Consider the following 27,662-nt stretch of genomic DNA (forward strand, 5'->3'; position numbering starts at 1 on the left):
TGAAATCATAAAGTTTACAGTGATTAGAAGTAAATATCCTGAGAGATTATAGCTTCTGTAAATTATATGTGTGGTGTTGCAGGAATAGCAGACACTTAATGACTTCACTGTTTAGTTATATATAATTTTACATATAAAAATATATTATAGTAATAAATGAATTCTGCATAAATATAAATAAACTTTTATAAAATTAAATGCATATAGACATATATATTGACATAAGTCAATAGTAATTAGCATATAATTAAGCATAAATAGTAAGGGTAAATATTAAATTACTGGAATTAATTTTTAGTTTAGGAAATTAAAGATGAATTTTGTATTAATACATGGTACAATGTATTTAAGCTAAAACAGCTATTTGCAGTATAGTTTTAGATATTTCTGACTCCCTCAACAAAATGAAAATGTCAGACCAACTATAGCACAACCAAAATCTTAAGGATAATGTCTACAACAAAAGTTCATGAAAAGCTATCACTGTGGACATTAAAATACATTAATTCAATCAGAGTGGAGTAAAACTAGAATGGTATCAGCATTTGTGTGAATGGGACAGAAAATGCAAAAAAGACCTAACTGAGAAGAGAAGAGCTTCGGATTAGTCAGTCAACAAGTACTCCAGAAAATGCAACTGTCACACGTAAACAGTTAATACTGGGTTATATCCAACTGCAAATGAGTACAAGTTTCCACTAGTGGCAGTAAGTACTGCATATCAATAATCACTTTAAATGTAAATAGAATAAATGCATCAATAGGTAGAGAGGAGCTGAATAGATACAAAACTAACGTCCTTTTATATGCTGCCTACAATATACTCACGTGAGGTCTAAGGACACACACAGATTGGAGTGTGAAGGAATGGAAAAAGATATTCTATGCAAATGGAGAAATAAAAGATAGCTGGCATGGCAATACATATATCAAACAAAACAGCCTGATAAAGTGTAAAGCAAAGACTGCTACAAGAATCAAAGAAGGATGTTACCAATGAAAAAAGGATAAAAGAAAAGAAGATATAACAACTGTCAATATATATTCATCCAACATAAGATGACCCAAATAAAGCAAACATTAACAGAAATAAAAAGAGAAATTGGCAGTAACACAGTAATAACAGGAAGATTTGATATGCCATTTATATCAACAGACAAATCATTCAAACTGAAAATGAATAAGGAAAACTAACATCAATTGACATATTACAGCAGATGTATAACATTCTATTATAGTGCAGCAGAATGCACATCATTTTCAAATGCACATGAAACATTCCCTAGGATAGATCACATGTCAGGATACAAAACAAGTCTCTGTCAGTTTAAGAAAATTAAAACCACATCAAGCATCATTATTTTACCATAACTCTATGAGATTAGATATCAACAATAAGAATAACAGTGTAAAAACACAAGAATGTGGAAATTAGACAATGTGCTACTTAACTAGCAGTGGATCACCAAATAAATTAATGAAATCAAGTAATATTTTGAGACTAATGAAAATGAAAGCACAATGATCCAAAATCTATGGAATGCAGCAAAAACAGTTCTAAGAGGGAAGTTTATAGTAATATAAATTTGCCTCAAGAAACAGGAAAAATCTCAAAAATGAACAACTTAAACTTGCATCTAAAGGAACTAGGAAAAAATAAAAGTTAGTAGAAGAAAAGAAATCACAACGATCAGAGAGGAAATAAATGAAGTGGAAACAAACAAAAAATAAATCAATAGAAAAGATCATTGAAATTAGAACTGATTCTTTAAAAAGATAAACACGTTTGATAAAACTTTGGCCAGACACATCAGGAAACAAAGAATCCCCCCAAAACTCAGAAACTAAAATGGAGAAATTACAATTAACATTACAGAAATACAAGAGTCATAAGAGACTTTAAAGTACTACATGCTTTAAAACTACATGTTTTAAAGTACTATATGCAAATAAAATAAACAACCTAGGAGAAATGGAAAATTCCTAGAAATGCACAATCTCTCAGGGTGAAACCAGGAAGAAATAGAACATACAGGAAGACCATTTTCCAATAATGAAATTGAATCAATAATAATGACAAGAAGAAGAAAGAACTACCTACAAAAGTCCAGGGGCAGATGGCTTAGCAGATGAATTCTACCAAACATTTAGATATTTAACACCTATTCTCCTCCACCTATTTTGAAAAATTACAGAAAAATGATTTCAAAATCCTTTTATGAGGCGAACACCAGCCTGATTCAGAACCATAAAAAGACATCAGGAAAAAGAAATAAATAAAAATTACCATTCAATGAAACTGATGAAGGTAAACACAAAATTACTCAACAAAATATTAACAAACAAAATCCAAAAATACATGAGAAAGATTATACACTATGATCAAGAGGTATTTATTTCAGAGATGCAAGGATGGTTCAATATGCACAAATAAATCAATGTGATACAGCACATTTACAAGTTAAAGAACAAAAATCATATTTTCATTTAAATAGATGCAGAAAAAATCTTTGACAAGATTAAACATCCGTTTATGATAAAAATCTCTGTAAAAATTAGTATAGAAGGAATATACCATAACATAATAAAGCCATATACGATAAACCCACACATTATATCATACTCAGTAGTATAAAACAGAACATGTTTACTCTAAGATTGCAAGAGGAGGATGCTCACTCTCATCACTTTTGTTCAATATCATATTGAAAGTCTCAGCCACAGCAATCAGAAAAGATAAAGAAATAAAATGCATCAAAATTGAAAAAAAAAACTCTTTGCAAACAAGCTGTAAGAAATAATCCAATTTACAATCACATAACAAAGAATAAAACACCTAGGATTAAATCTATCTAAGGAGGTAAAAGATCTGTACCACAAAAACTGTAAGATACCAGTGAAATAAACTGCAGACAACACAAATGTAAACATACAACATTTTCATGGATTTGAAGGATTTATATTGTTGAAATGACCAACTATTCAAAGCAATGGCTGAGACATTAAAGCGTCTGTCTACAATGTGGGAGACCTGGGTTCGATCCCTGGGTCAGGAAGATTCTTTGGAGAAGGAAATGGCACCCCACTCCAGTACTCTTGCCTAGAAAATTCCATGGACGGAGGAGCCTGGTGCAGGCTACTGTCCATGGGGTCGCAAAGAGTTGGGCAAGACTGAGCGACTTCACTTTCACTTTCAAACGTTCAATGCAATCCCTATTGAAATACCAATGGCATTTTACACAGAAGTAAAGCAAATAATTGTAAAGTTTGTATGGAAGCACAAAAGACCCTGAATAGCCAAAATAATCTTGAGAAAGAGCAAAGTTTAATGTTCCACGCTCCCTGACTTCAGACTATTCTAGAAAGGTACAGTATCAAAACCATATGGTACTAGCACAAAATTAGACATATGGATCAATGGTACACAATAGAGAGTCCAGAAATAAACCCACATGCTCAAAGTCAGTTAATCTACAAATAAGGAAGCAAAAGCACACAGTGGAGAAAAGACAATGTGATGCTGGGATAACTGAAAATAGATATGAAAGAAATGTCATTAGAAAGTTTTCTCATATGATGTAAAAAAATAAACTCAAATAGGTTAAAGACCCAAATATAAAACCAGAAAGCAAAAATCTTAGAAGAAAGCATAAGCAGAACATGCTTTGACATAAACTGTAGCAATATTTTTTGGATCTGTCTTCTAATGAAGTGAAAACAAAATACAAAATAAACAAATGGAACCTAAGTAAACTTAAAAAATCTGTACAGCAAATGAACTCATCAACAAAATGAAAAGTGGAGAAAATATTTGCAAATCAAATGAACAATAAGGGGTTAATATCCAACATATGTAACAAGGTCATACAACTCAATATAGAAAAAACAAACAACCCAATTAAAAAGTTGTCCAACCATCTGAATAGATATCTTTCTAAAGTTCCTAACCAACAGAAACATGAAAATTATTGCTAAATAATTGCTGCAAATTATTCAAAACATAATGAGATATTACCTCAATACTTCTCAGATTTGCTATTATCAAAAGAACAGAAGCAAAAATGCTGGCTTATATGTAGAGAAAAGGGAATGTTTATACATTGTTGGAGGAAATGGAAGTTGGTGCAGCCATTGTGGAAAACACTATGGAGGTTCCTCAATAAGACTATAAATAGGACTACTATATGATCAAGCAATTCCAAGTCTGTGTATATATCTGAAGGAAACAAAATCACAAACTTGAAAAGATACATGCACTCCAATATTTGTAGCAACATTGTTTAAAAGATATAGAAACAATCTAAATATTCATCAACAGATGACTGGATAAAAAAGATGTGACATGTAAGTGTGTGTGTTTCACAAACACGATGGAATACTATTCAGCCATGAAAAAGAATGAAAATTGGCATTTGAAACACATGTATGGCATTTTGTTTAAGTCATAGAAAGACAAATGCTATGTATTACCACTTGTATGTGGAGTGTAAGAAATAAAATAGACTAGCAAATAAAATGTAAAAAAAAAAAAGACTGATATAGAGAACAAACTAGTGGTTACCATTGAGGAGAAGAAGGACAAATTAGAGGTAAGAGATTAAGAGGTGCACATGTACTGCTATGAATAAAATAAATAAGCTACAAAAATATATTGCTCAGCACAGGGAATGTAGCCAATGTTTTATAATAACTATAACTGGAATATAATCTATAAAAATTTTGAATCAAAGATAAGTAAAATGTAATCTAATGACAAAACTGACATCAATGTAATAAAAAGCTCATACACTCACTTTTTATTGTTAATATTTTATTACTAGAATTTTCTGATATAAAATAATTCAGAAAAATTTGTAGTGAATATCCAAATATTCTCCATCTAGATTGTACACATAGAATTTTACTGATTATCATATCACATGAAATTTATCTATGATTCATTTTTTCCCCCACATGCTTCAGCATGCATATTGATAGTTTATTATATGGTAAAGCGCACACACTCACACACATGTATAGTATGATGTAAAATTTGTAAACTTTGGAATGCATGTCTTCAGTACCTATTCAGTGAGTGCTGACAAGTGCATACAGTTTCATAGCTCAAAGTTTTATCAGCATATAAAGAATTATCAGCATCTCTGAAATTCCCCTGATTCCTTTTTAATCCTTACTCTTCAAGAAGCAACAGTGATTTCAATTATTTTTTTGAACCTAGATTATTTTGGCCAATTCCAAGTACCATGCACAATCTACTCTTTTGTGCAAGTCTTATACCACTATATACTATTTTTCCAGATTTTTCTATGTTGTGTATTTTAGAGTGTTACTTTTTATGGTTAGTAGCACTTCATTATAAAAATATTTCATAGTTTATAAAAGCATTCTAAATAAAATTATTTCTAGATTTGTACTATTATAAATAAAGGGCTATTTGTTATGCAAGCCTTTGTAAATATATGTATATATACATGGGGCTTCCCTAATAGCTTGGACTTCCCTTGTGGCTCAGTCAGTAAAGAATCTGCCTGCAGTGCAGGAGACCTGGTTTTGATCCTTGGGTTGAGAAGATCCCCTGGAGAAGGAAATGGCAACCCACTCCAGTATCCTTGCTTGGAAAATCTCATGGACAGAGGAGCCTGGTGGGCTTCAGTCCATGGAGTCTCAAAGAGTCGGGCACAACTGAGAGACTAATACTTACTTATACTTACTCCCTAACAGCTCAGTTAATAAAGAATCCACCTGCAATGCAGGAGACCCCCATTGGATTCCTGGCTCTGGAAGATCCACTGGAGAAGGGATAGGCTACCCACTCCAGTATTATTGAGCTTCCCTTGTGGATCGGCTGATAAAGAATCCACCCGCAATGTGGGAGACCTGGTTTCTATCCCTGGAATGGGAAGATCTCCTGGAGAAGGGAAAGGCTATCCACTCAAGTAATCTGGACTGCAGAATACCATGGACTGTATAGTACATGGGTTTGCAAACAGTCGGACACAACTGAGCTACATTCACAATATATTGTCCTGTTTTTGAATAAAAAATATAATGATGGAATTTCTAGTTATAGGGTAGGTATGTGTTAAGGAAATGGGATTTATAAGGCAATGTTAAAATTTCCCCCAATTTTTGCATCATTTTACATTTTCATTATTAATTTATGAGAATTTCTGTTTTTCCACACCCTTGCCCTTATTTAGTGTCAATAGTATTTATTTTTAAAATTTCAGTCATACTAGTGGGTAAGAGGTCCCATTTTATTTGGGAAAGATAAGTGAATATAGATATAGACATAGATCACTTAATTTTTTTCCTTATAAATGTACCTATAAATCAATGTCTATCTACATACCTACCTATCTATCAAGAGACAAAGAGTGAGAAATGTAAATATATATATATGTACAAATATATGAGAAAGTAGAGTTGGAGAAATGAGAGAGAAGAGAGATTCCCACCCCCCCAGAAGAGAAGTTCTAAATTCAGAATGCTAGCATATTTTTGTTTCATCAAACTTTTTGAAAACCTCATTCATATATTGAATTTGAATTGAACTGAATTCATATATTGAGCTCATATACCTGAATCAATCTGTAATCAGAATTCTGGAAAAGTAATTGTAATATTTTTACTTAGATCAGTACCTTGATACAAATTAGCATGTATATTCAGACACAAATTGTCATCATCCCATACATACTGATCACTAACATTATGGGGGAAAACTTTGGAGTATAAATTATACTAAAAGGCTTTGATCATTTGATTTGTATTCTGTGGATAGTCATGTAAACTTTTCAAAAATCTCTTTAAGTAAATTTGATTACTAAAGGCAATAGCAATTCAAAGACATGGTGAGGTTGACTCAACATATGTTTTAACAACAAAAACCTCAAAACTGTTAAATTCTGAGTACAGAATTGGAATGAAAAAGTAGTAAACAGGCTGGTAGGAAAACAAGCATTTTATAGTCCCATGTCCACTCCTCTTTTTTATTATTATGTTTGAAATTTATAGCAAAAATAAAAGCAATAAATGACTGAACAAAAAATATTTTGGTAGAAATATAAAAGGAAACAAAATGCTCTTTACATCCGAATTCATGCTGACAATAATGATGAGACTACATGTTTATAGTCTAATCCCTTTTCACCTCTATTTCAGGTCCTTCCATTAAGTTGTATCATTAAAACCGCGGGAATGGCATTAATCTTACCACGTATGGTGTAATAGGCAATTTCATTCCTAGCTGTGTGTGCCTATATTATTTCATGAAATTTTTGTGTTCAGTTTACAAATGAAATCTGCTAAAATACTTTCTTGAAATAAAGTTGCTTCTATTGACTTTGACAGCTTGTATTGTTAATTGCAGCTGCCAGCTTTCTGTCAATACAGAGTGTTCACCTCTGTGGAACATTAAATGGACCATTAGTAAAATTCCTGAGAATCTGACTTACAGTAAATGTGTCATATTTATTTTACTATGGATTGTGGTAAGATTAAGCTGTCACAAAGATTATTTTTAACTGGGCAAAATCTATATTTGGCAGAATAATAATAGTTTATTTTTTAAGTGAGATAAGAGATCAAATATGCAACAAAATGGCCTGATAGAGCACATTAATTTGTCAAATTATGCTATCACATCTAGCATGGTTAGCTGTACTAGCCATAGGGTGGCCTCTGTGATAATATATCTCCATTATATAAACAAATAAGTTCAGTTAATACCATACAGAAAAATTCCTCACTGAGTGTCACATATTTTATTTAAGTGCAAGACCCAGATGAACTGAGATGATTTATAATAAAATAAGAAGATTAATTAAAGGTATTAATAATTCAGTACAACCAATAAGTGACTAGAGAAAGTAACTTTAAATTATGAATTCAAAGAATTACCATTAAATAAAACTCACTGTCATTTAAGTACTCTGTATTTAATATTAAATATCATACAAAACAGCTACTGTAGACTGTTAAGGGTTACAAAAGTGATTTAAGCATACTTCATAGAATACGTGTAAAAAAGAGATGCTTGTGAATAAAAGATCAACAATTTTTGATAAAATTAACTGTGAGAAACAATCATAACTAATAGATCTATTCAGAAAACTTAAAATGATTAGTTGTCAGTATAACCTTTTACTAGATTATATGTAGTATATATATTTATAATTAAATATATTAATATATATGTTATATATATATGTTTATATTTAGGTAGAAAAGTAAAGAAAATAGATCTTATTCATGTCAAAAGATTCTCAAACTGATTCATAATGTCAAATTACAAATTAAAATTATGAAAACCTAAATGCTGCATATTTGATTTCAGTTCAGTTCAGTTCCGTTCAGTCGCTCAGTCGTGTCTGACTCTTTGCGACCCCATGAATCGCAGCACACCAGGCCTCCCTGTCCATCACCAACTCCCGGAGTTTACTCAAACTCAAGTTCATCGAGTCGGTGATGCCATCCAGCCATCTCATCCTCTGTCGTCCTCTTCTCCTTCTGCCCCCAATCCCTCCCAGCATCAGGGTCTTTTCCAATGAATCAACTCTTCACATGATGGGGCCAAAGTATTGGAGTTTCAGCTTCAGCATCAGTCCTTCCAATGAACACCCAGGACTGATCTTTAGGATGGACTGGTTGGATCTCCTTGCAGTCCAAGGGACTCTCAAGAGTCTTCTCCAACACCACAGTTCAAAAGCATCAATTTTTCAGTGCTCAGCTTTCTTCACAGTCTAAATCTCACACCTGTGCACAACTACTGGAAAAACCATGGCTTTGACTCTACAGACCTTTGTTGGCAAAATAATGTCGCTGTTTTTTAATATGCTGTCTAGGTCTGTCATATCTTTTCTTCCAAGGAGCAAGCATCTTAATTTTGTGGCTGCAGTGATCTTGGAGCCTAAGAAAATGAAATCTGTCACTGTTTCCATTTTTACCCAATCTATTTGCCATGAGTGATGAGATCAGATGCCGTGATATTCATTTTTTGAATGTTGAGTTTTAAGCCAGTTTTTTACACTCTGCTCTTTCATCCTCATCAAGAGGCTCTTTAGTTCCTCTTCACTTTCTGCCATGAGAGTGGTATCGCTTTCATATCTGAGGTTGTTTATATTTCTCCTGGCAATCTTGATTCCAGCTTGTGAGTCTTCCATCCCAGCATTTCACATGATGTACTCTGCATACTGGAGAAGGAAATGACAACCCACTCAGGGTTTTTGCCTGGAAAATTCCATGGATGGAGGAACCTGGTGGGCTACAGTCCATGGGGTAGCAAAGAGTCAGAAACGAGTAAGCGACTTCACTTCACTTAACTTCATTCTGCATATAAGTTTAATAAGCAGAGTGACAGTATACAGCCTTGACATACTCCTTTCCCAATTTTGAACCAGTCCTTTGATCTATGTCTGGTTCAAACTGTTGCTTCTTGACCTGCATACAGGTTTCTCAGGAGACAGGTAAGGTGGTCCGGTATTCCCATTTCTTTAAGAATTTTCTACAGTTTGCATTTTTAGAAACAGTGTGGAAAGTAGTAGGCATTATCGTGAATTCCAGGTGACAATAAAAGTATTAAACATATTTGGGGAACAATTTTACAGCATCTACCAAAAAATAATTATTTGTACTGTGTAAAGTTTTATTTTACCTATAAACGTAAAGATATTAGAAAAAAATATGTGTATACCTATTCGCTCAGTCATGTCTGACTCTTTGCAACCCCATAGACTGTAGCCTGCCGGGCTCCTCCCCCCGTGGGATTCTCCAGACAAGAATACTAGAGTGAGTTACAGTTCCCATCTCCAGGGGGTCTTCCTGACCCAGGGATTGAACCAGAGTCGTTTGCATTGGCAGGTGGGTCCTTTACTGTCTGGGCCAAAGATATATCCTAAAAGATGTATAGATCACTTTATATTTTTCTGCATATCATGAATTGTTAAAAGCTGACATATTATTAAGTATATATGCAGAAATGACATTTTTTTAAATTAAAACTTCATTGTTGTACACTTGGCAAACAGTTACAGAAACAAATATGATTTCAATAAAATAAATAAAACAATTACATCAAAAGTTTTTGGAGTTCCAAATTTCCTTTTTAACTCTGAAGTATATAAATGCAATGTTTTATACTCAATAACCATTTATTCAACATTTTTTTCTATATTCTAATCCTCAAATAACTTTTCTTGTTGTCTAAATAATAGAATAAAAAGATAATATTAGTGAACACTATGAGAACATGGCCTTGATTACATAAAAATATAATTGCATAGATATAACCATCATAAATCCAAATTATCTAATGAAAGACAAAATGTAATGTCAAGCAATTCTGGTTGACGTATTTCAAATGAGCTTGGTGGAATTACGTTATACCATGTGAATTTCATTAGTCACTCTGTTTTGCCTTTTAAAAAACATGAAATTGTTTTGTTGAACAATGAAACAACAATGAAAGTTGGTTGAAATGAAAATTGTACATTAAAATCAAAGTTATATAATATATATTTTTCTAACAATTTAGCAATAATGTTAAAGTTGATTTCTTTCTAAGGTACATTATTTTTTTTCTTTTATCCAGAAAGTCATACTTACTGAAATAAGTCCCTTGTGTACAGAAAGTATTTGACCACTTCAAATCTGAACATATTTTAGATGAGAGATGAGTAGCTACTTAAATGTTTGAGTCTGTCATTGTAAAGGTAATGAATCAGAAGCATTAAATTTCAATGAAGTTAATTAATTTTCCTATAAATAAAAAATTAAACTATAAGTGAATAATATTTTATGTTATTTTACCTTCAATTATGATATTATTCAGTTTTCTAAATCAAGGACTATATGATGCATTGATAGATTTATTTAGTAAACATATTTCTTCAGTGTGTAAAATAAGTCAGAAACTGTGGTGAGTACTGGAAGCAAAAAATATAAATTAAGTGCTGTTCTTGTAATCAACAAAAGAGAAGAACATTTAAATTATTTGAAAAAAAATAATCTGTTATGTCTAGCTTGCAAAAATTTCATGAAAGAGTAGTCTTTGAAAAATGAAGAAAGGTTGGAAAAGCAAGAAGCAGTCTCAGAATTTAAAGGGAATGACAAATGTGTAACCCAGACCCATAAAACAGAATTGAAGAGTACATATGATAAAGAGTGATTTATAAGAAACGAAGTTGGAGAAGTTGTCAAGAATTATGTCATTGACAAATTCTCCTAGAGGCAGACATAGCTAAAAATACATTAAGAATGGACAGTTACTAAAGAGAATTTGGGCAGGAAAATGAAAATTATATTTGCAATAAAAGAATGATGGAGCCTGGAGAGCTAAGGCTATTCTCATGCACACTCAAGTGATGGACAAAAGTACATGTATCAACAATAATTTCAATATGTCTATAAGCTCAAAGGGCTCCCTTGATAGCTCAGTTGGTAAAGAATCCGCCTATAATGCAGGACACCCCGGTCTGATTCCTTGGTTGGGAAGATCTGCAGGAGAAGAGATAGGCTAACTACTCCGGTATTCTTGGGCTTGCCTTGTGGCTCAGCTGGTGAAGAATCCTTCTGCAATGCGGGATACCTGGCTTCTATCCCTGGGTTGGGAAGAACCCCTGGAAAAGGTAAAGTCTACCCACTCCAGTATTCTGGCCTGGAGAATTCCATGGACTGTATAGTCCATGGGGTCGCAAAGAGTCGGACTTGACTGAGCGACTTTCACTTCACTTCATAAGCTCAAAGAAAGAAAGCTATAGCAATGCTGGCCATGATTTACAGAACTGGTGTTGCAATGAGATTCAAGAAAAATTAAATTCCGAGGGCTATGATCTGAAATTTAATAGCCAAGTGAACCTTGCAGTAATAGCATTGATTTTCATACAGCAAGTCTGATATGAGATTCCTATTTAAAGATGAGCCCGATGCAAAAGGAGTTCAATATAAACACCAGCCATGAATACAGGGGGAGTACCATGACTTCACCTCAGACTTAACAACAACAACAACAAAACCCCCAAAACTCCATATGTATATGTTGAATCCTACTTTATACCTTTGTGTGAAACCCCTTTCATAAAATCAAGTTTGAAGTGGATTCAAGGTGAGGAAAAGCAAAGTGGGAAAAAAAAAAAAAAATCACACAGTAACAGAAATATCAAAGAATAAAATTTACCCTTTATTTCATGGCTTAAAAGGTGTGAGAGAGTTTGTTAATGGAATAAAAGTCATGATTTAAAATAAAGTAACATTTGTGGGACTGCTAAAATGATGGAATAAAGACCTCTATAATCTCTACATATGAGAAAGCAAAGAAAACTAGCAAAAAAAAAAAAAAAAAAAAATCAACATTTTCAGAGTTCGTCAAATAAAACAGAAGTTTTAAAAGCCTAATTATTTATTTAAGAATGTGCAGAATCTCAGTAAGAACAATGGGGTTTGTAATGTTGTGAATCAATATCCCAGAACCAACCTATTACTTTAAAAATGCAGTTGATGTGAAACCAGCACCCTTTAAATTACCAGAGGGAACAAAAAGTATATGGAGTTACTCAGATGTTTCTGACTCTTCAGGACCCTATCAGCTGTAGCCTGCTAGACTCCTCTGTCCATGGGATTCTCTAGACAATAATACCAGAGTGGGTTGCCATTCCCTTCTCCAGAGGATATCCCAATCCAGAGATCGAACCTCCATTTTCTGCATCTCCTTGACAGGTGGATTCTTTACCACTGAACCACCAGGGAAGGTTTGTATGGAGTTTCAGGTTCCTATTTCTCCAGCACTGCTACTTCTTGACTTGACATCCAATATAATGAAAAAGACTCATTTCCAGGACATTGTTATCAGTCTGGATTTGTGCTCCATTGTCAGAAATGCCTTATTCCCAAAGCATTTGTTGGAAACTATCAGTGGCATTTGTTTAACACTGTGGATGACTGAGGCTGTGATGTTAATTACTCAGTCGTGTTCAACTGTTTGCAACCCCTTGGACTATAGCCCACCAGGCTCCTCTGTCCATGGAATTCTCCAGGAAAGGATACTGATGTGAGTTGCCATGCACTTCTCCAGGAGATCTTCCCAAGATAGGGGTTGAACCTAGGCCTTCCTCATTGCAGGCATATTCTTTATGGCTTGAGCCAGGAGACTGTGATACTTGGTGTTATAAACAAAAACAGCAGCAACAATGAATAAAACAGCAATAACAAGAACCTTGGGGAAGAGGACCATGTAATAGGCAGTATTGGCACATTTTATTGTGTCTAGGTTTTTATTTTTCAATAAAAATAAACAGGAAGTTATAGTTTCAACATAGAAAAAATCAAGAGAAATTTTTCCAGAGGAAAGACAGAAGTTAAATTAGACAAAGAATTCAAAGAAAACCATGTATAAGAATTAAAGATAAGTATGGTAACACTATCTCATCAACTAGACAATTTACAAAATAAAGAATCAAAGAAAATTTGGAGCTTATACAGTACGCAAAATATAAAATTTACTAGAAGCACTTGAGAACTAATTAGAATTGAGACACTAAACAAGCAGTGAAATTCAAAATTGGCCAATGGAGATTATCCAGTCTGAGTCAGAGAAAGGGAATAATAAAATGAAGAAAAATGAACAGACCATATGGGATATCATCAAGTGCAACAATATATGCATAATAAGATTTTCAGAAAATGTGGAGAGGGTGAAGTTGAATAAATATTTGCAGAAATAAAGTCTGAAGATGGAGAGTTTAATGAAAAATATTAATCTATACACACTCAAGAAACTCAACAAATTCTAAATTAAATGAAAGAGATCCTCTCCTACCCCAATAAAATACTAAATTTTTAAAAGACAAGACTGAAAATCTTGAAAGAAACAATGGGAAAATATGGCATCATATTAAAACAAAACAAAACAAAAAAATCATAGAGGCCAGAAATCACTAGGTAACAATATTAAAGGCATGGGGGAAAATATTGTCAAAAAATAAAACATAGTTTATCCATAAAACATCACTTATCCTGAAACTATGTTTCAAAAATGAAGGAGAAATTAAGGTAAACCAAGATAAAAACATGAGAAAATTTGTTGTTGTCAGACTTGCCCTTCATGGTGGAGTTTTTAAGCCTGAAATTAAAGTACAATTGAACTCAAATTAGCACTATGAAATGAAGAACATTACAAAGTTAACTATATAGATAAATATAGATTACAGTATAGTTATTTTTGTAACAATTTTCTCCTCCTTTACTATTAAAATACAACATTATAAAGTAACACTTAGAAAATCATATTGATGAGGTAACCGTGTGTAAAAAATGTTATAATAATTAAGTATCACAAATTTAGGGTGAGGGATGGGCTACTATAGAGTACAGTTTCTGTACTCTATTTAATTAAAGTAATATTTATCTTATCTCTATTATTTTATATGATGATATAAGCCCCTTAGCAGCTACAAAGAAAATATTTCAAAAGGTTTATTAAAAGAAACAAAAATGGATTTAGTAGGACACACCAGAAATATCTATTTAAAATGACAGAAATAATAGAGGAAAAGAGGAGCAAATACACAAGACAAATAGCAAATTGAAAACACAGCTAAATGACAATCAAATCCTATTAAATAATATTACATCAAATTAAATAAACAGTCTAAAAGGCAGAAAGAGTTGGATGGACACTATTAGCCAACTATATGCTGTATATTATATGCTGAACTGTTGTTCAGTCATTAGAAAGAAAGTGAAGTCACTCAGTCTTGTCCAACTCTTTGCGGCCCCATGGACTGTAGCCCACCAGGCTCCTCTGTCCATGGAATTTTCCAGGCAAGAGTACTGGAGTGGGTTACCATTTCCATCTCCACAGAACCTTCCTGACCCAGCGGTTGAAGTCAGGTCTCCCGCATTGCAGGTAGAGGCTTTACCATCTGAGCCATCAGGGAAACCCTCTTCAGTCATTAAGTTGTGTCCAGTTCTATGACCCCATGAACTGCAGCATGCCAATCTTCCCTGTCCTTCACCATCTCTCTGAATATGCTCCAGCTCATGTCCATTGAGTCAATGACACCATCCCACCATTTCATCCTCTGTCGCCCTCTTCTCCTCTTGCCCTCAATCTTTCCCAGCTTCAGGGTATTTTCTAACGAGTCAGTTCTTCACATCAGGTTACAAAGGATTGGAGCTTCAGCTTCAGCACCAATCCTTCCAATGAATATTCAAGGTTTATTTCCTTTATGATATGTTGTGTAATTCTAATATAAACTTTATATATATAATACAAACTGTAAGCAAAAGATAGCTAAATGACTGCATTAATATAAGACTAAGTAGATTTTCAGACAAGAAATTTTACAAGTGATAAAGAATGGTATTTTATAATGATAAAATAGCAAATTCACTTTGTATGTTCAACAATTTAATAATTATAATCACATATGATCATAACAATATCACCCAAAATTGCAAGAGGAAATAACTGGAAAAAAAAAAAAATAAGGGAGCAATATACAACACTAATAATGGGATTTCCGTAACCCATCTTCAATTGTGGGTAGGCAGAAGATCACTAAGGAAATAGCATCCTTGAACAACATATTTATGAGTACCTCGTTATTTCAAGGTCATACTCTTTGTGACCCTATGGACCTTAGCCTGTCAGGCTCCTCTGTCCATGGGATCCTCCAGAAAAGAAAACTGGAGTGGGTTTCCATGCCCTTCAGGGGATCTTCCTGATCAGACCCATGCCTCTTATGTCTCTTGCATTGGCAGGTGGGTTATTTACCACTAGTGACACCTGGGAAGCCCAGAGCAATGTGATAAAACAGCTAATCCTATTAGGCCTCTATAAAACAGGAGGCTCAACAGTAGCAGAATGTATACATTCTCAAGCATACAAAGAACATAGTTGAGGATATAAAATATGTTCAGTTCAGTTGCTAAGTCGTGTCCAATTCTTTGAGATTCCATGAACTGCAGCATGCCAGGCCTCCCTGTCCATCACCAAATACTGGAGCCTACCCAATCTTACGTTCATTGAGTCAGTGATGACATCCAACCATCTCATCCTCTGTTGTCCCCTTCTCCTCCTGCCCTCAATCTTTCCCAGCATCAGGGTCTTTGCAAATGAGTCAGCTCTTTGCATCGGATGGCCAAAGTGTTGGAGTTTCAGCTTCAACATCAGTCCTTCCAATGAACACCCAGGACTGATCTCCTTTAGGATGGACTGGTTGGATCTCCTTGCAGTCCAAGGGACTCTCAAGGGTCTTCTCCAACACCACAGTTCAAAAGCATCAATTATTTGGCAATCAGCTTTCTTTAGAGTCCAACTCTCACATCCATACATGACCACTGGAAAAACCATAGCCTTGACTAGATGAACCTTTGTTGGCAAAGTAATGTCTCTGCTTTTTAATATGCTGTCTAGGTTGGTCATAACTTTCCTTCCAAGGAGTAAGCGTCTTTTAATTTCATGGCTGCAATCACCATCTGCAGTGATTTTGGAGTCCAAAAAAATAGTCAGACACTGTTTCCACTGTTTCCCTATCTACTTGCTATGAAATGATGGGACCAGATGCCATGATCTTAGTTTTCTGAATGTTGAGCTTTAAGCCAAATTTTTCACTCTTCTCTTTCACTTTCATCAAGAGGCTCTTTAGTTCCTCACTTTCTGCCATAAGGGTGGTGTCATCTGCATATCTGAGGTTATTGATATTTCTCCCAGCAATCTTGCTTCCAGCTAGTGCTTCTTCCAGCTCAGCATTTCTCATGATGTACTCTTCATATAAGTTAAATAAGCAGGATGACAATATGTTAGGTGACTGGAAATTTTTCAAAGGATGACATCATATAAAATATATTCTCAAATTAAATAGATTTAAATTAAAAATAATAACCAAATAAAAATAGGAAATTCACAACAAAATAAACATTAAACAGCACATGTCCATATAACCAGTGATTCAAGGAGATATCATGTGAGGTTTTGCAAGACACTTTGAGATAAATGGGGAAAAAAATCAGGACATACAAAAACTTAGGAGATACAGATTGTCTCACTGATCCTATTTGTGATATCAATTGTCTTGCCATATCTTATTATGCTCATTGTTCGCTGAACCATGGTAGGCAAGGCACAAGCTAAGAGTCTGGAAGAAAACACAAAGAGCCTTAGGAAATTCAGAGGCATTTTTTTCTCTCCTGGCTGGGGCAGCAGCCATGGCAGCAGCCATTTCATAATATAACATAAATGCACACAACCCTTCAGGGTTTTTCCAGGTGAAGCTTATACAGGCATGCCACACAGAGTGGTCCATGGTCAAGTGACTACCTCTTGACGTGCATGCTCAGTGCTATAAATTATCTCAGCTGTTATATAGTCATTATTTACAAAATGTGGGGCAAGAAAGCCTAAACATGCCATCTTGGTTAATTTGCTCTCTCCCACACTCCACCCTTTCAGGGTTTCTCACCTCACGTTCTATATGCAGTCAATCTTCTGCAATATTCCCTTGGCAAGTAACACAGACCCTCGGATTTACACCTTGCAGCAGCAGTAGCTACAACAACAAACAGTTACATCCCCAATATACAGCAAAACCCAATGCTAGGTATCACCTGGAACTCATCATATTGCAATCCTTGCCCTCCTGGGGCTAGAAGAGCCACCCACCGCATCTTGAGGGCCTTTATCTTCCATGGCCAAGTCCAGTCCACCATCTGTCCTTGTGAGGTTTCAGGAAAGCTTCCAGAGGGGCAACTCCACTTTTGTGGATTTTTTTATTAAGTATCCACAAAACCCCACAGACACTGGGTCCACCCCTTCAAGGAGGGGATCTTTGCAGTGTTCATATCACAACCATGTGATTGCACTTTTCTAAATCTGAGGACACAGCTTTACAGTACACTGTCTACATCATTGAACACAGTCTTTACAGTATATCTCACATTTGCTTCCGCATAACCTGTATGGGACTCCTGCCAGCTTGGCCTCCCTTCAGGGTCTTCACATCTTCAAAATGGCATCTCACATGCTGTCCTTCTACTTCTCTTAGTAAGGGCCTGAGAAACCTTCCACAGTCACTGGGCCCATCTCTGTGTTACAGAGTCGCAAAAGTCTAGCTGCCAAGGTTTCCCTTTGCTTTTGCCAAAACTGCTTACCCAAATCGAACGACTCTGCCTGAGTACATGGTTAATACATCATTAACTCAGTCACATCGGGGGCCCCTTGCATTTGCTCCCCTGGGTCATAGGCTGCTCATGTTTCACTGTCTGCTGCATGAAAAGCCTCACTGCCAAGCAGGAACCCTCAGTCTCATAACATTCATCATCACTGTCACTTACCACGTCACTATCAGAGATGCTGGGTTCAAGTCCATGGGTTTCTAGCTCTAATGTCATATTCATCACTCTAGTTTTTCCAAGCATCTTTGCACATCATGTGCTGGAGTGGCTTCAAATAGAGCACTAGCTATATTTGCCTTCAGGGCAGTCAGAAAAATCCACCCCACTGTGCCAGCAGCAGTCTATGCCACCTTGTTCAGCAAACAGGAACTCAACATCCATAGTGCCTTTTAGTGTTATCTGGTGACCTATCCACTGCCTTCCAGTCTTAAACACCAGAGCCCACACCAAGAGAATAGAGGCCACATGTACCACATGCTCTCTGATGGCCACTAGCTTCCTCCATCCAGTGGAGCCTCAGCCTCTTCTACCTGCTGGGTATACCGCTGACTACACCAACTGTATTACTGATCCCACTCACGGGGGATTTGCAATTGTCTCTCTCTTCACAATGTCTGCGCTGTTTGCTGAACCCAGGGTAGGCAAGGTGACAATAGGCTGGAAGAAACCACAAGGAGCGTAGGAATTACAGACACATTTATTCTCTCCTGGCTGACACAGCAGCTGTAGCAGTAGACATGCTATATATTCTCTCCTTTCATGGCAAACCCAATGGACACAGCCATGGTGCATCAGTAATGCCTCACACTTTAGGTGGAGCTCATATATCCCTACAACACAAAGTAGCTCATGATCAAGCAAGCACCTTGTGGCATGCATGCACAGTGCTATAAATAATCTCAGCTGCTATACAGTCATTATTTACAAAATGTGGGGCAAGAGAGCCTGAACACTCCATCTTGGCTCATTTGTGCTCTCCCCACATAGATAAAACGCTATGTAGAGGAGAATTTAGAGATGCAAACACCTATAGCAAAAAGGAAACTAGATCACATGTAAATTGGCCTATGGAGGCCCTAGTCGTAAAGAACCCACCTGTCAATGCAGGAGAAATAAGACACTTGGGTTTGATCACCAAGTCAAGAAGAACCCGTGGAGGAGGGCATGGCAGCCCACTCCAGTATTCTTGCCTGGTCAATACCCTTGGACAGAGAAACCTGGTGGACTACCATCCAGTGTCCCAAATAATTGGACACAGTTGAAATGACTGGGCATACATGCACACACACTGAATGAACTTGGGAAAAAAAAAAAAAAAGAACTTAAAATCAAAGCAAACAGAAAAATATAAAGAGATTAGATTTATTAAAGCAAAACTTAATGAATTAGAAAACCAAAAAGAAAATCAATGAAACTAAAAGTTGATTCTTGGTAAAGAGCAATGAAAGGACTAGTCCTTAGCTAGACTGATTAAAACAAACACACACACAAGCAACAACAAATCCCAGACATGTTAGAATTAACTACTATCAGGATAAAACCGGAGACATCTGATACTTAGCATAGGGAAATGAAAAGGAATATAAGTGAATGCTATAAACAACTGTGTGGGAACAAATGAGATAATTATGTAACTAAGAAGAGAAGGATAAATTCCTAGAAAAATGTATTCTCCCAAACCTTACATAGAAAAGAAATATAAGATCTGAATAGACCTTTAAAAAATAAAAATATTAAATTATCAATTTTACAACTTCCCCTCAAATGAAACAAAGAAGTCAACTAAACAAAAAATAGTCTCAGAGGTTTCCTTGGCAAATTGTCAAAAATTTGCTGCTGTTAATGTTCAGTCCTGTCCAAATCTTTGAGACCGCAGGCTCTTCTGCCCTCTGCTGTCTTTCAGAGTTTGCTAAAAATACCATCCATTGAGTCAGTGATGCTATCTAACCTTCTCTATCTCTCCCTTCTCTTCTGCCTTCAATCTTTCCCAGCATCAGGTTTTTGTTTTTGTTTTTTTTTTCCAATGAGTTGGTTCTGCACATCAGGTGGCCAAAGTATTGTAGCTTCACCTTCAGCATCAATCCTTTTAATGAATATTCAAGGTTGATTTCCTTTAGAGTTAACTGGTTTGATCTCCCTGCAATCCAAGGAACTCTCAAGAGTCTTCTCCAGAACCGCAATTTGAAAGCATCAATTCTTCAGCACTCAGCCTTCTGTATGGTTCAACTTTCACATCTAAACATGACTACATAGCTTTGACTACATGGAACTTTGTTGGCAAGATGTTATTTCTGCTTTTAAATACACTGTCTAGGTTTGTCACAGCTTTCTTTCCAAGATATTTTTGTCCCATTTTGCTTAGCAAGCACCTTATAATTTCATAGCTATAGTCATCATCTGCAGTGATTTTGGAGCCCAAGAAAATAAATTCTGCCACTGCTTCCACTTTTTTTTTGCCTTGTATTTGCCATGAAGACATGGGACGAGATACCAAAACATTAGTTTCTTGAATGTTGAGTTTCAACCCAGATTTTTCACTCTCCTCTTTCATGTTCATCAAGAAGTTCTAAAGGAAAAAAAAAAAGAGAGAGAGAGAGAGAGACTCTTTAGTTCCTCTTCACTTTCTGCCATTAGAGCATTATCTGGTTGTTGGTATTTCTCCCTTCAATATAGATTCCAGCTTGTGCATCATCCATCCTGGCGTGTCACATGAGGTACTTTGTCTTCTGCCATAAGTTTGATGTCATCTGTGAATCTGACGTCATTGATATTTCTCCAGGAAACCTTGCTTCTAGCTTGTGCTTCATCGAGCCTGCATGTCACATGATGTACTCTGCATATAAGTTAAATAAGCAGGGTGACAACATGCAGCCTTGACGTACTCTTTTCCTAATTTGGAACCAGTCTTTTGTTCCCTGTTTGTTTCTAAATGTTGCTTCTTGACCTGCATACAGATTTCTCAGAAGGCAGGTAAGGTGGTCTGGTATTCCCATCTCCTGAAGAATTTCCCACAGTTTGTTGTGATCCACACAGTCACAGGTTTTAGCATAGTCAATGAAACAGAGGTAGATGTTTTTCTGGAACTGCCTTGCTTTCTCCATGATCCAGTGAATGTTGACAATTTGATCTCTGGTTCCTCTGACTTTCCTAAATCCAACTTGTACATCTGAAAGTCCTTGGTTACAGTGTTACTGAAGCTTATTGAAAGATTTTGAGCATAACTTTGCTAGCATGTGAAATGAGCACAATTATTTGGTAGTTTGAACATTTCTTTAGCACTGCCAAATTGATTGAACCCAGGTCACCCGCATTACAGGTAGTTTCTTTACCAGCTGAGCCACAAAGGAAGCCCTAAGAATTAATGAGTCAGAGTAAATACCAATCTTTCAAACTGTTTCAAAAAATATAAGAGGAAAATACACTATCCAAGTGATCTATGAGGTTGGTTTGAGCCTGATGCTAAAATTAGACACAGATAACAAAAAAAAAAGATAAAACTACTGACATACACCTTATGAATACAGACAAAAAAATCCTCAAGAATGTACTAGCAAGAGGAATGTAGCAATTTAGAAAATAATAAAGAGAACCCGATTTAAAAACAAGAAAAGTTTGTGAAGTGATTTCTCCAAAGAGTAAATATAAATGCTAAGTACAAGAATATATGCTAATATTTTTTTAATAATTGAATAAACACAAACCAAAACTCAACTGACATATAACTTGAAGCATATTAAAATTGCAAAAATAAAAAGACGGGCCGTAACAAGTGGTGATAATAGAAAGAAATTAAAATCCTATTACATTTCAAGTGGGAATGTGAAATGGCACAGGGACTTTAGAAAACAATTTATTAGTTTCAGAATATTAAATCTAGTTATTATATGGCCTGTCAACAATACTGCTAAGCAAATACGCAAGAGACCTATAAACTGATACCATACAGAAACTTGTGCAATAATGTTCATATCCATAACAGCCAAAAGGTAGAAGCAAATGTCAATCAGCTGATGAATAGATAACTGAACTATAGAACATGTGTTAAATAATATACTCTTCAGAAATATAAAGAAAGCTTAGCACCTAAGAATTGATGCTTTTGAACTGTGGTGTTGGAGAAGACTCTTGAGAGTCCCTTGGACTGCAAGGAGATCAAACCAGTCAGTCCTAAAGGAAATCAGTCCTGAATATTCATTGGAAGGATTGATGTTGAAGCTGAAACTCCAATACTTTGGCCACCTGATGCGATGAACTGACTCATTTGAAAAGACCCTAATGCTGGGGAAGATTGAAGTCAGGAGGGGAAGGGGATGATAGAGGATGAGATGGTTGGATGGCATCACCGACTCGATGGACATGAGTTTGAGTAAGCTCCAGGAGTTGGTGATGGACAGGGAGGCCTGGTGTGCTGTGATTCATGGGGTCGCAAACAGTCGGGCATGACTGAGTGACTGAACTGAACTGAATTCGGAAATATAAAGGAATTGACATTTATATGTTTTTCAACATGATGAAACTTGGAAACATTAGCTCATTGAAATGTCAGTCCCCAATAAATTCATTTTATGATGTCATGCATTAAGCAAATCTATAGACATTAGTTTAATTATATCAGGGGTTGGGGCAAAAGGAGAATGAAGGTGACTGCTAATGGGAATTAAATTTCTCTTTAGAGAGGTGAAAATGCTGTAAATATAGGCCATGGCAGTGGTTGGGCAAATCTATGAACATACTAAAAACATTGCATTGTGCCTTTTAAATGGGTGAATTTTATAGTTTGTGATTTACATCTCACTGAATTTGTCAATACAGTTATTAATAAAACTGAATTATTTCCATGTATCTCCTCATTGATAAAGATCAAAGGAAATATTAGGTATAAAAATTGGAAGGTATAAGCTTTTCCTTAATGTATGCAGTTACATCAAAATTATATGATCAAAAAATATACTATTACACAATTTATTTAAAAAAATCTAATTCCATGCATACTCACAATCCATAAACATTAAAGGCAGAACAATATTGTTCATAGAATAAAAAATATTAAAATGTAAATAAAACAGTCAGAAGTCAAGAAAATGTCTCTTTTATGTATGAGAAACTAGTATTTGACAGAGGAAATATTAACTAAGGAAGTTCAAGAAAGAATAAAATAGACTTATGGACATGGGGAAAGAGGAGGAAAGGGTGAGATGTATAGAAAGAGTAACATGGAAGCTTACATTACCATGTGTAAAATAGATAGCCAGTGGGAACTTGCTTTTTGGCTCAGGAAACTCAAATAGGGGCTCTGTATCAACCTAGAGGGGTGGGATGGGAGGGAGATGGAGGGGAGGCTCAAAAGGGAGGGGATATATGTACCTATGGCTGACTCATGTTGAGGTTTGACAGAAAACAGCAAAATTCTGTAAAGCAATTATTCATCAATAAAGAAAAATATATTAAAGATAAATAAATGAGAATATTTGTGGCATGAGGGAATACTATGATTGTAAAAAGAAATAATAATAATAAAAACTACTATATTAAAAATAAGTACACAATGCACCAGCCCTGAGCACTTGTCTCATACATCCAACCTGGGCTGGTGATCTGTTTCACCCTTGATAATATACATATTTCGATGCTGTTCTGTCGAAACATCCCACCCTCGCCTTCTCCCACAGAGTCCAAAAGTCTGTTCTATACATCTGTGTCTCTTTTTCTGTTTTGCATATAGGGTTATCGTTACCAACTTTCTAAATTCCCTATATATGCATTAGTATACTGTATTGGTCTTTATCTTTCTGGCTTACTTCACTCTGTATAATGGGCTCCAGTTTCATCCATCTCATTGGAACTGATTCAAATGAATTCTTTTTAATGGCTGAGTAATATTCCATGGTGTATATGTACCACAGCTTCCTTATCCATTCATCTGCTGATGGGCATCTAGGTTGCTTCCATGTCCTGGCTATTATAAACAGTGCTGCGATGCACATTGGGGTGCACGTGTCTCTTTCAGATCTGGTTTCCTCAGTGTGTATGCCCAGAAGTGGGATTGCTGGGTCATATGGCAGTTCTATTTCCAGTTTTTTAAGAAATCTCCACACTGTTCTCCATAGTGGCTGTACTAGTTTGCATTCCCACCAACAGTATAAGAGGGTTCCCTTTTCTCCACACCCTCTCCAGCATTTATTGCTTGTAGACTTTTGGATAGCAGCCATACTGGGTGGAGAGGGAGGTGGGAGGGGGGATCGGGGTGGGGAATACATATAAATCCATGCCTGATTCATATCAATGTATGGCAAAAACCACTACAATATTGTAATTAGCCTCCATCTAATAAAAATAAATGGAAAAAAACAAAAATAAAAATAAGTACACAGATACCTAAGTAGCATTAAAATGAAAATTATGTCAATGAATGTAAAAATATAATCCAGAATGAAAAACAAGCTGTAGAGTTACCATAATGAATCAGAGTGAGCCATACATATCAAATAAATCCTTTGTGAATAGCGTCTAAATATCCATCATAATTTCAAATCTACGTATCGGTTCCACAGAATTTATAATGGAATTTTATTGGAAAGATAGGGGCAGAGCTTTAAGTGTATGCTTCAGGACTAATATGAGGAAATCCAAAACCTTATCTTCCAACTGCAAATGATTGGAAATTGTCTCAAAATGACAAATAAAGAAATAGAATAGAATCATATTAGTTAGATACATGAAGGCCAAAATCAATGTAAACAGATAAAACAATCAAAAGTGCTTGCCGCTGGGTGGTAGAAAGCATGGCCAAAATAATTTGTCCTTAATTATTAATTTTGCAATAGCTATTTGGATAAAAATAAAAATAATATGACAGCTTCAAATTTAGTAGTAAAAACTGTTATAATTTTGTATTCTTCTTAGTATTTCAAATACTCATACTTTTATAATAAGTTTTTATAAAGTGAGCAAATCTCCTATGTCCACTCTTTTTTATATGTAATTAGATATACACAAACAGATTGGCTTCCTGCTAAAATGTGAGAGAGCTTAACCTTACCTTTTTTCAAATTTATGCTGTTGAAGGCCATTTAGACTTAGAATATTAAAAATTTATTCATAATCTACTAACTCATTTTTGTTGCTTAGGAGTTTATAGATAACATTTTCAAACAAGGGATGTCATGTTTGAGTAACAGTTAAAACTCAGGCTTTTTCCATTAAAAATTAGATATATATTCAACATATATTAGAAATATGATTTTTTGTTTGTGCTTTGAGTGCATTTTTATTTTATCAAATTCATAATAAAAGTTCATCAAAATGAACTCAATTTAATCTTTCACAACTCTTTTAGTAGAAATGCACATTAGCTCTTTTCATTTTCTACATAGCTTCAATTGCTGTGAATTCTGAATAAAATTCTGTTCAGAATCCGTATTAAAACAATTGTAAGCAAATGTCTACATCTACTTTTGTTCCATTTTTGATGTCCATATCAGTTGGTGGCCTCAATCTCAGCTTGATGCCACAAGATTATTTGCTTAAGACTTTTAAATTTTTGGCAAAATCTGTCAAGGCAGATTGAAAAAGTATCCTATTGTTTTTCTTGAATGTGATTGCTACAACTAAGATATAATCAAGCTTTCACAGAGTGCTCGCTGCCTTCATGAAGGGGGTACATTGGAAACAATTCATTTGTACATTACTTATTTTGCAAAGTCAGTTGGGAATATTTTATTCTATTTTGCATAATTCTCTCATTAATAAAAAAAAAGAAAAGATGCATCATCTGTTTTCTCTCTTGAAAAGAGGGAAAAAAAATCAATTTTAAAACAAAGCAAAATGTACAGAAGGCTACACTAACAATAAGCTAAGATCTCCTCATATCAATATTCATTAAAGCTTCAAAGTGCCTACCCACAGTCTAATTACTTGGGTATATCATACACAACCTTTCTTTTTCTTTTTGATGATCTGCAAATACAGTTCTTTCTTTCTGTAATGTAGACAATAGAAATTCTGTAACTGAGTGTTTCTCTGTTCAAAATATAAAATAAAAAGGAAAATATATTTTCAAAAGCTTCAAGTAAAAGCCTACTAACGAGGACATAGTCCCCGCCATTTCTGCTTCTCCTATGGCTCTGTTCCATTGATTATAATGTCCTTGGCGATAGAGGTCACATTAATTTTATCACATCCAAGGATTCTTAGGTGAAATATGTGGCACATGTGCAGACTGCATGCTCGTTTGTCACATTATTACTTGCTGTCACTTTTGAAGGTAGGTGTCTTTTTGAAGAATGTGCCACAGCTAGAGGGTCATGTTATTTGCATAAAGCTCTGAAAGCTATCTTTCCAAAGAGAATGACTGGGATGTTGCTTCATTTTCTGTTTACAGAAAGCATATAGGGGACAGCTGTCAGCAGCGGATGCTGACTCTCTTGTACATGGATAGTAGTAAAAAAAAATAATAAAAATGCTTAACAACATACTAATGAATTGTAACTAAAAATTCCATTTGCTGGTCTGAATGTTAATTTTACTGCTCAGAATAATGAAGTTCTGGTCTGCTCTCAGCAGATATTTTTGCTTTATAATGTCAAAAGATGCCTATAAATTGAAGTAATTTATAGAAGCTTCCATTGCTTTTGGTTGATAACCAAATAATTTCCTTCCTTTAAAAATTAGAGGAAGAAAGATAGAGCCGTATTTCTGAAGCTATTACAATGACTTTGCTAAAGATCTTAAGAAGGCTTTCAAAATAATGTAAGGTTAAATATTGTTATTCAGGTAAATATATACTATTATGCATATATGTACAAGAACATATATTAAATAATATATTTTTAAAAAGGAAAATAATATATGACTAATAATCTAAAGTAAAAAAAAAATTTTTTAATCACATAACTATGAAATTCCAACCAACACTGACAAAATAAAACTATCTATCTTCTATGCAATGAGGCTTTTTAGTATAATCAGGAAATGTGTGTAATTTGATAATTATATATACATCCACATGCTGAGATTCTTCTGATTAACAAGACGACAATTATATTCAATGAAAATATAGAATACACACAATATATTATTTCAAACATGTTACTCAACTTATTTCTCATTTGAAAAGATCCTGATGCTGGGAAAGATTGAAGGCGGGAGAAGGGGATAATAGAGGATGAAATGGTTGGATGACATCACTGAACATCAATGAACATAAGTTTGAGTGAACTCCAGGAGTTGATAATGGACAGGGAGGCCTGGCGAGCTGCAGTCCATGGGTTGCAAAGAGTTGGACACAACTTAGCTACTGAACTGAACTGAACTCAGCTTATTGTTTACTTTTGACTAATTAAAGATGATTATGAATGCTTTTCCCCCCTTAATCTAGACTAGCACTGAAACTGCTTTTGTCTGTATAGTGTGGTAGATGTGTTCGTCTTCTATTGAGCTGTCTGCTCCAGTTTATACTCTCTTAGGAAATAGCAGATTAAGTCTGTAGCATG

Source organism: Dama dama, chromosome 30 (genome assembly GCF_033118175.1).
Source record: "Dama dama isolate Ldn47 chromosome 30, ASM3311817v1, whole genome shotgun sequence".
In the NCBI taxonomy this organism is placed as follows: Eukaryota; Metazoa; Chordata; class Mammalia; order Artiodactyla; family Cervidae; genus Dama; species Dama dama.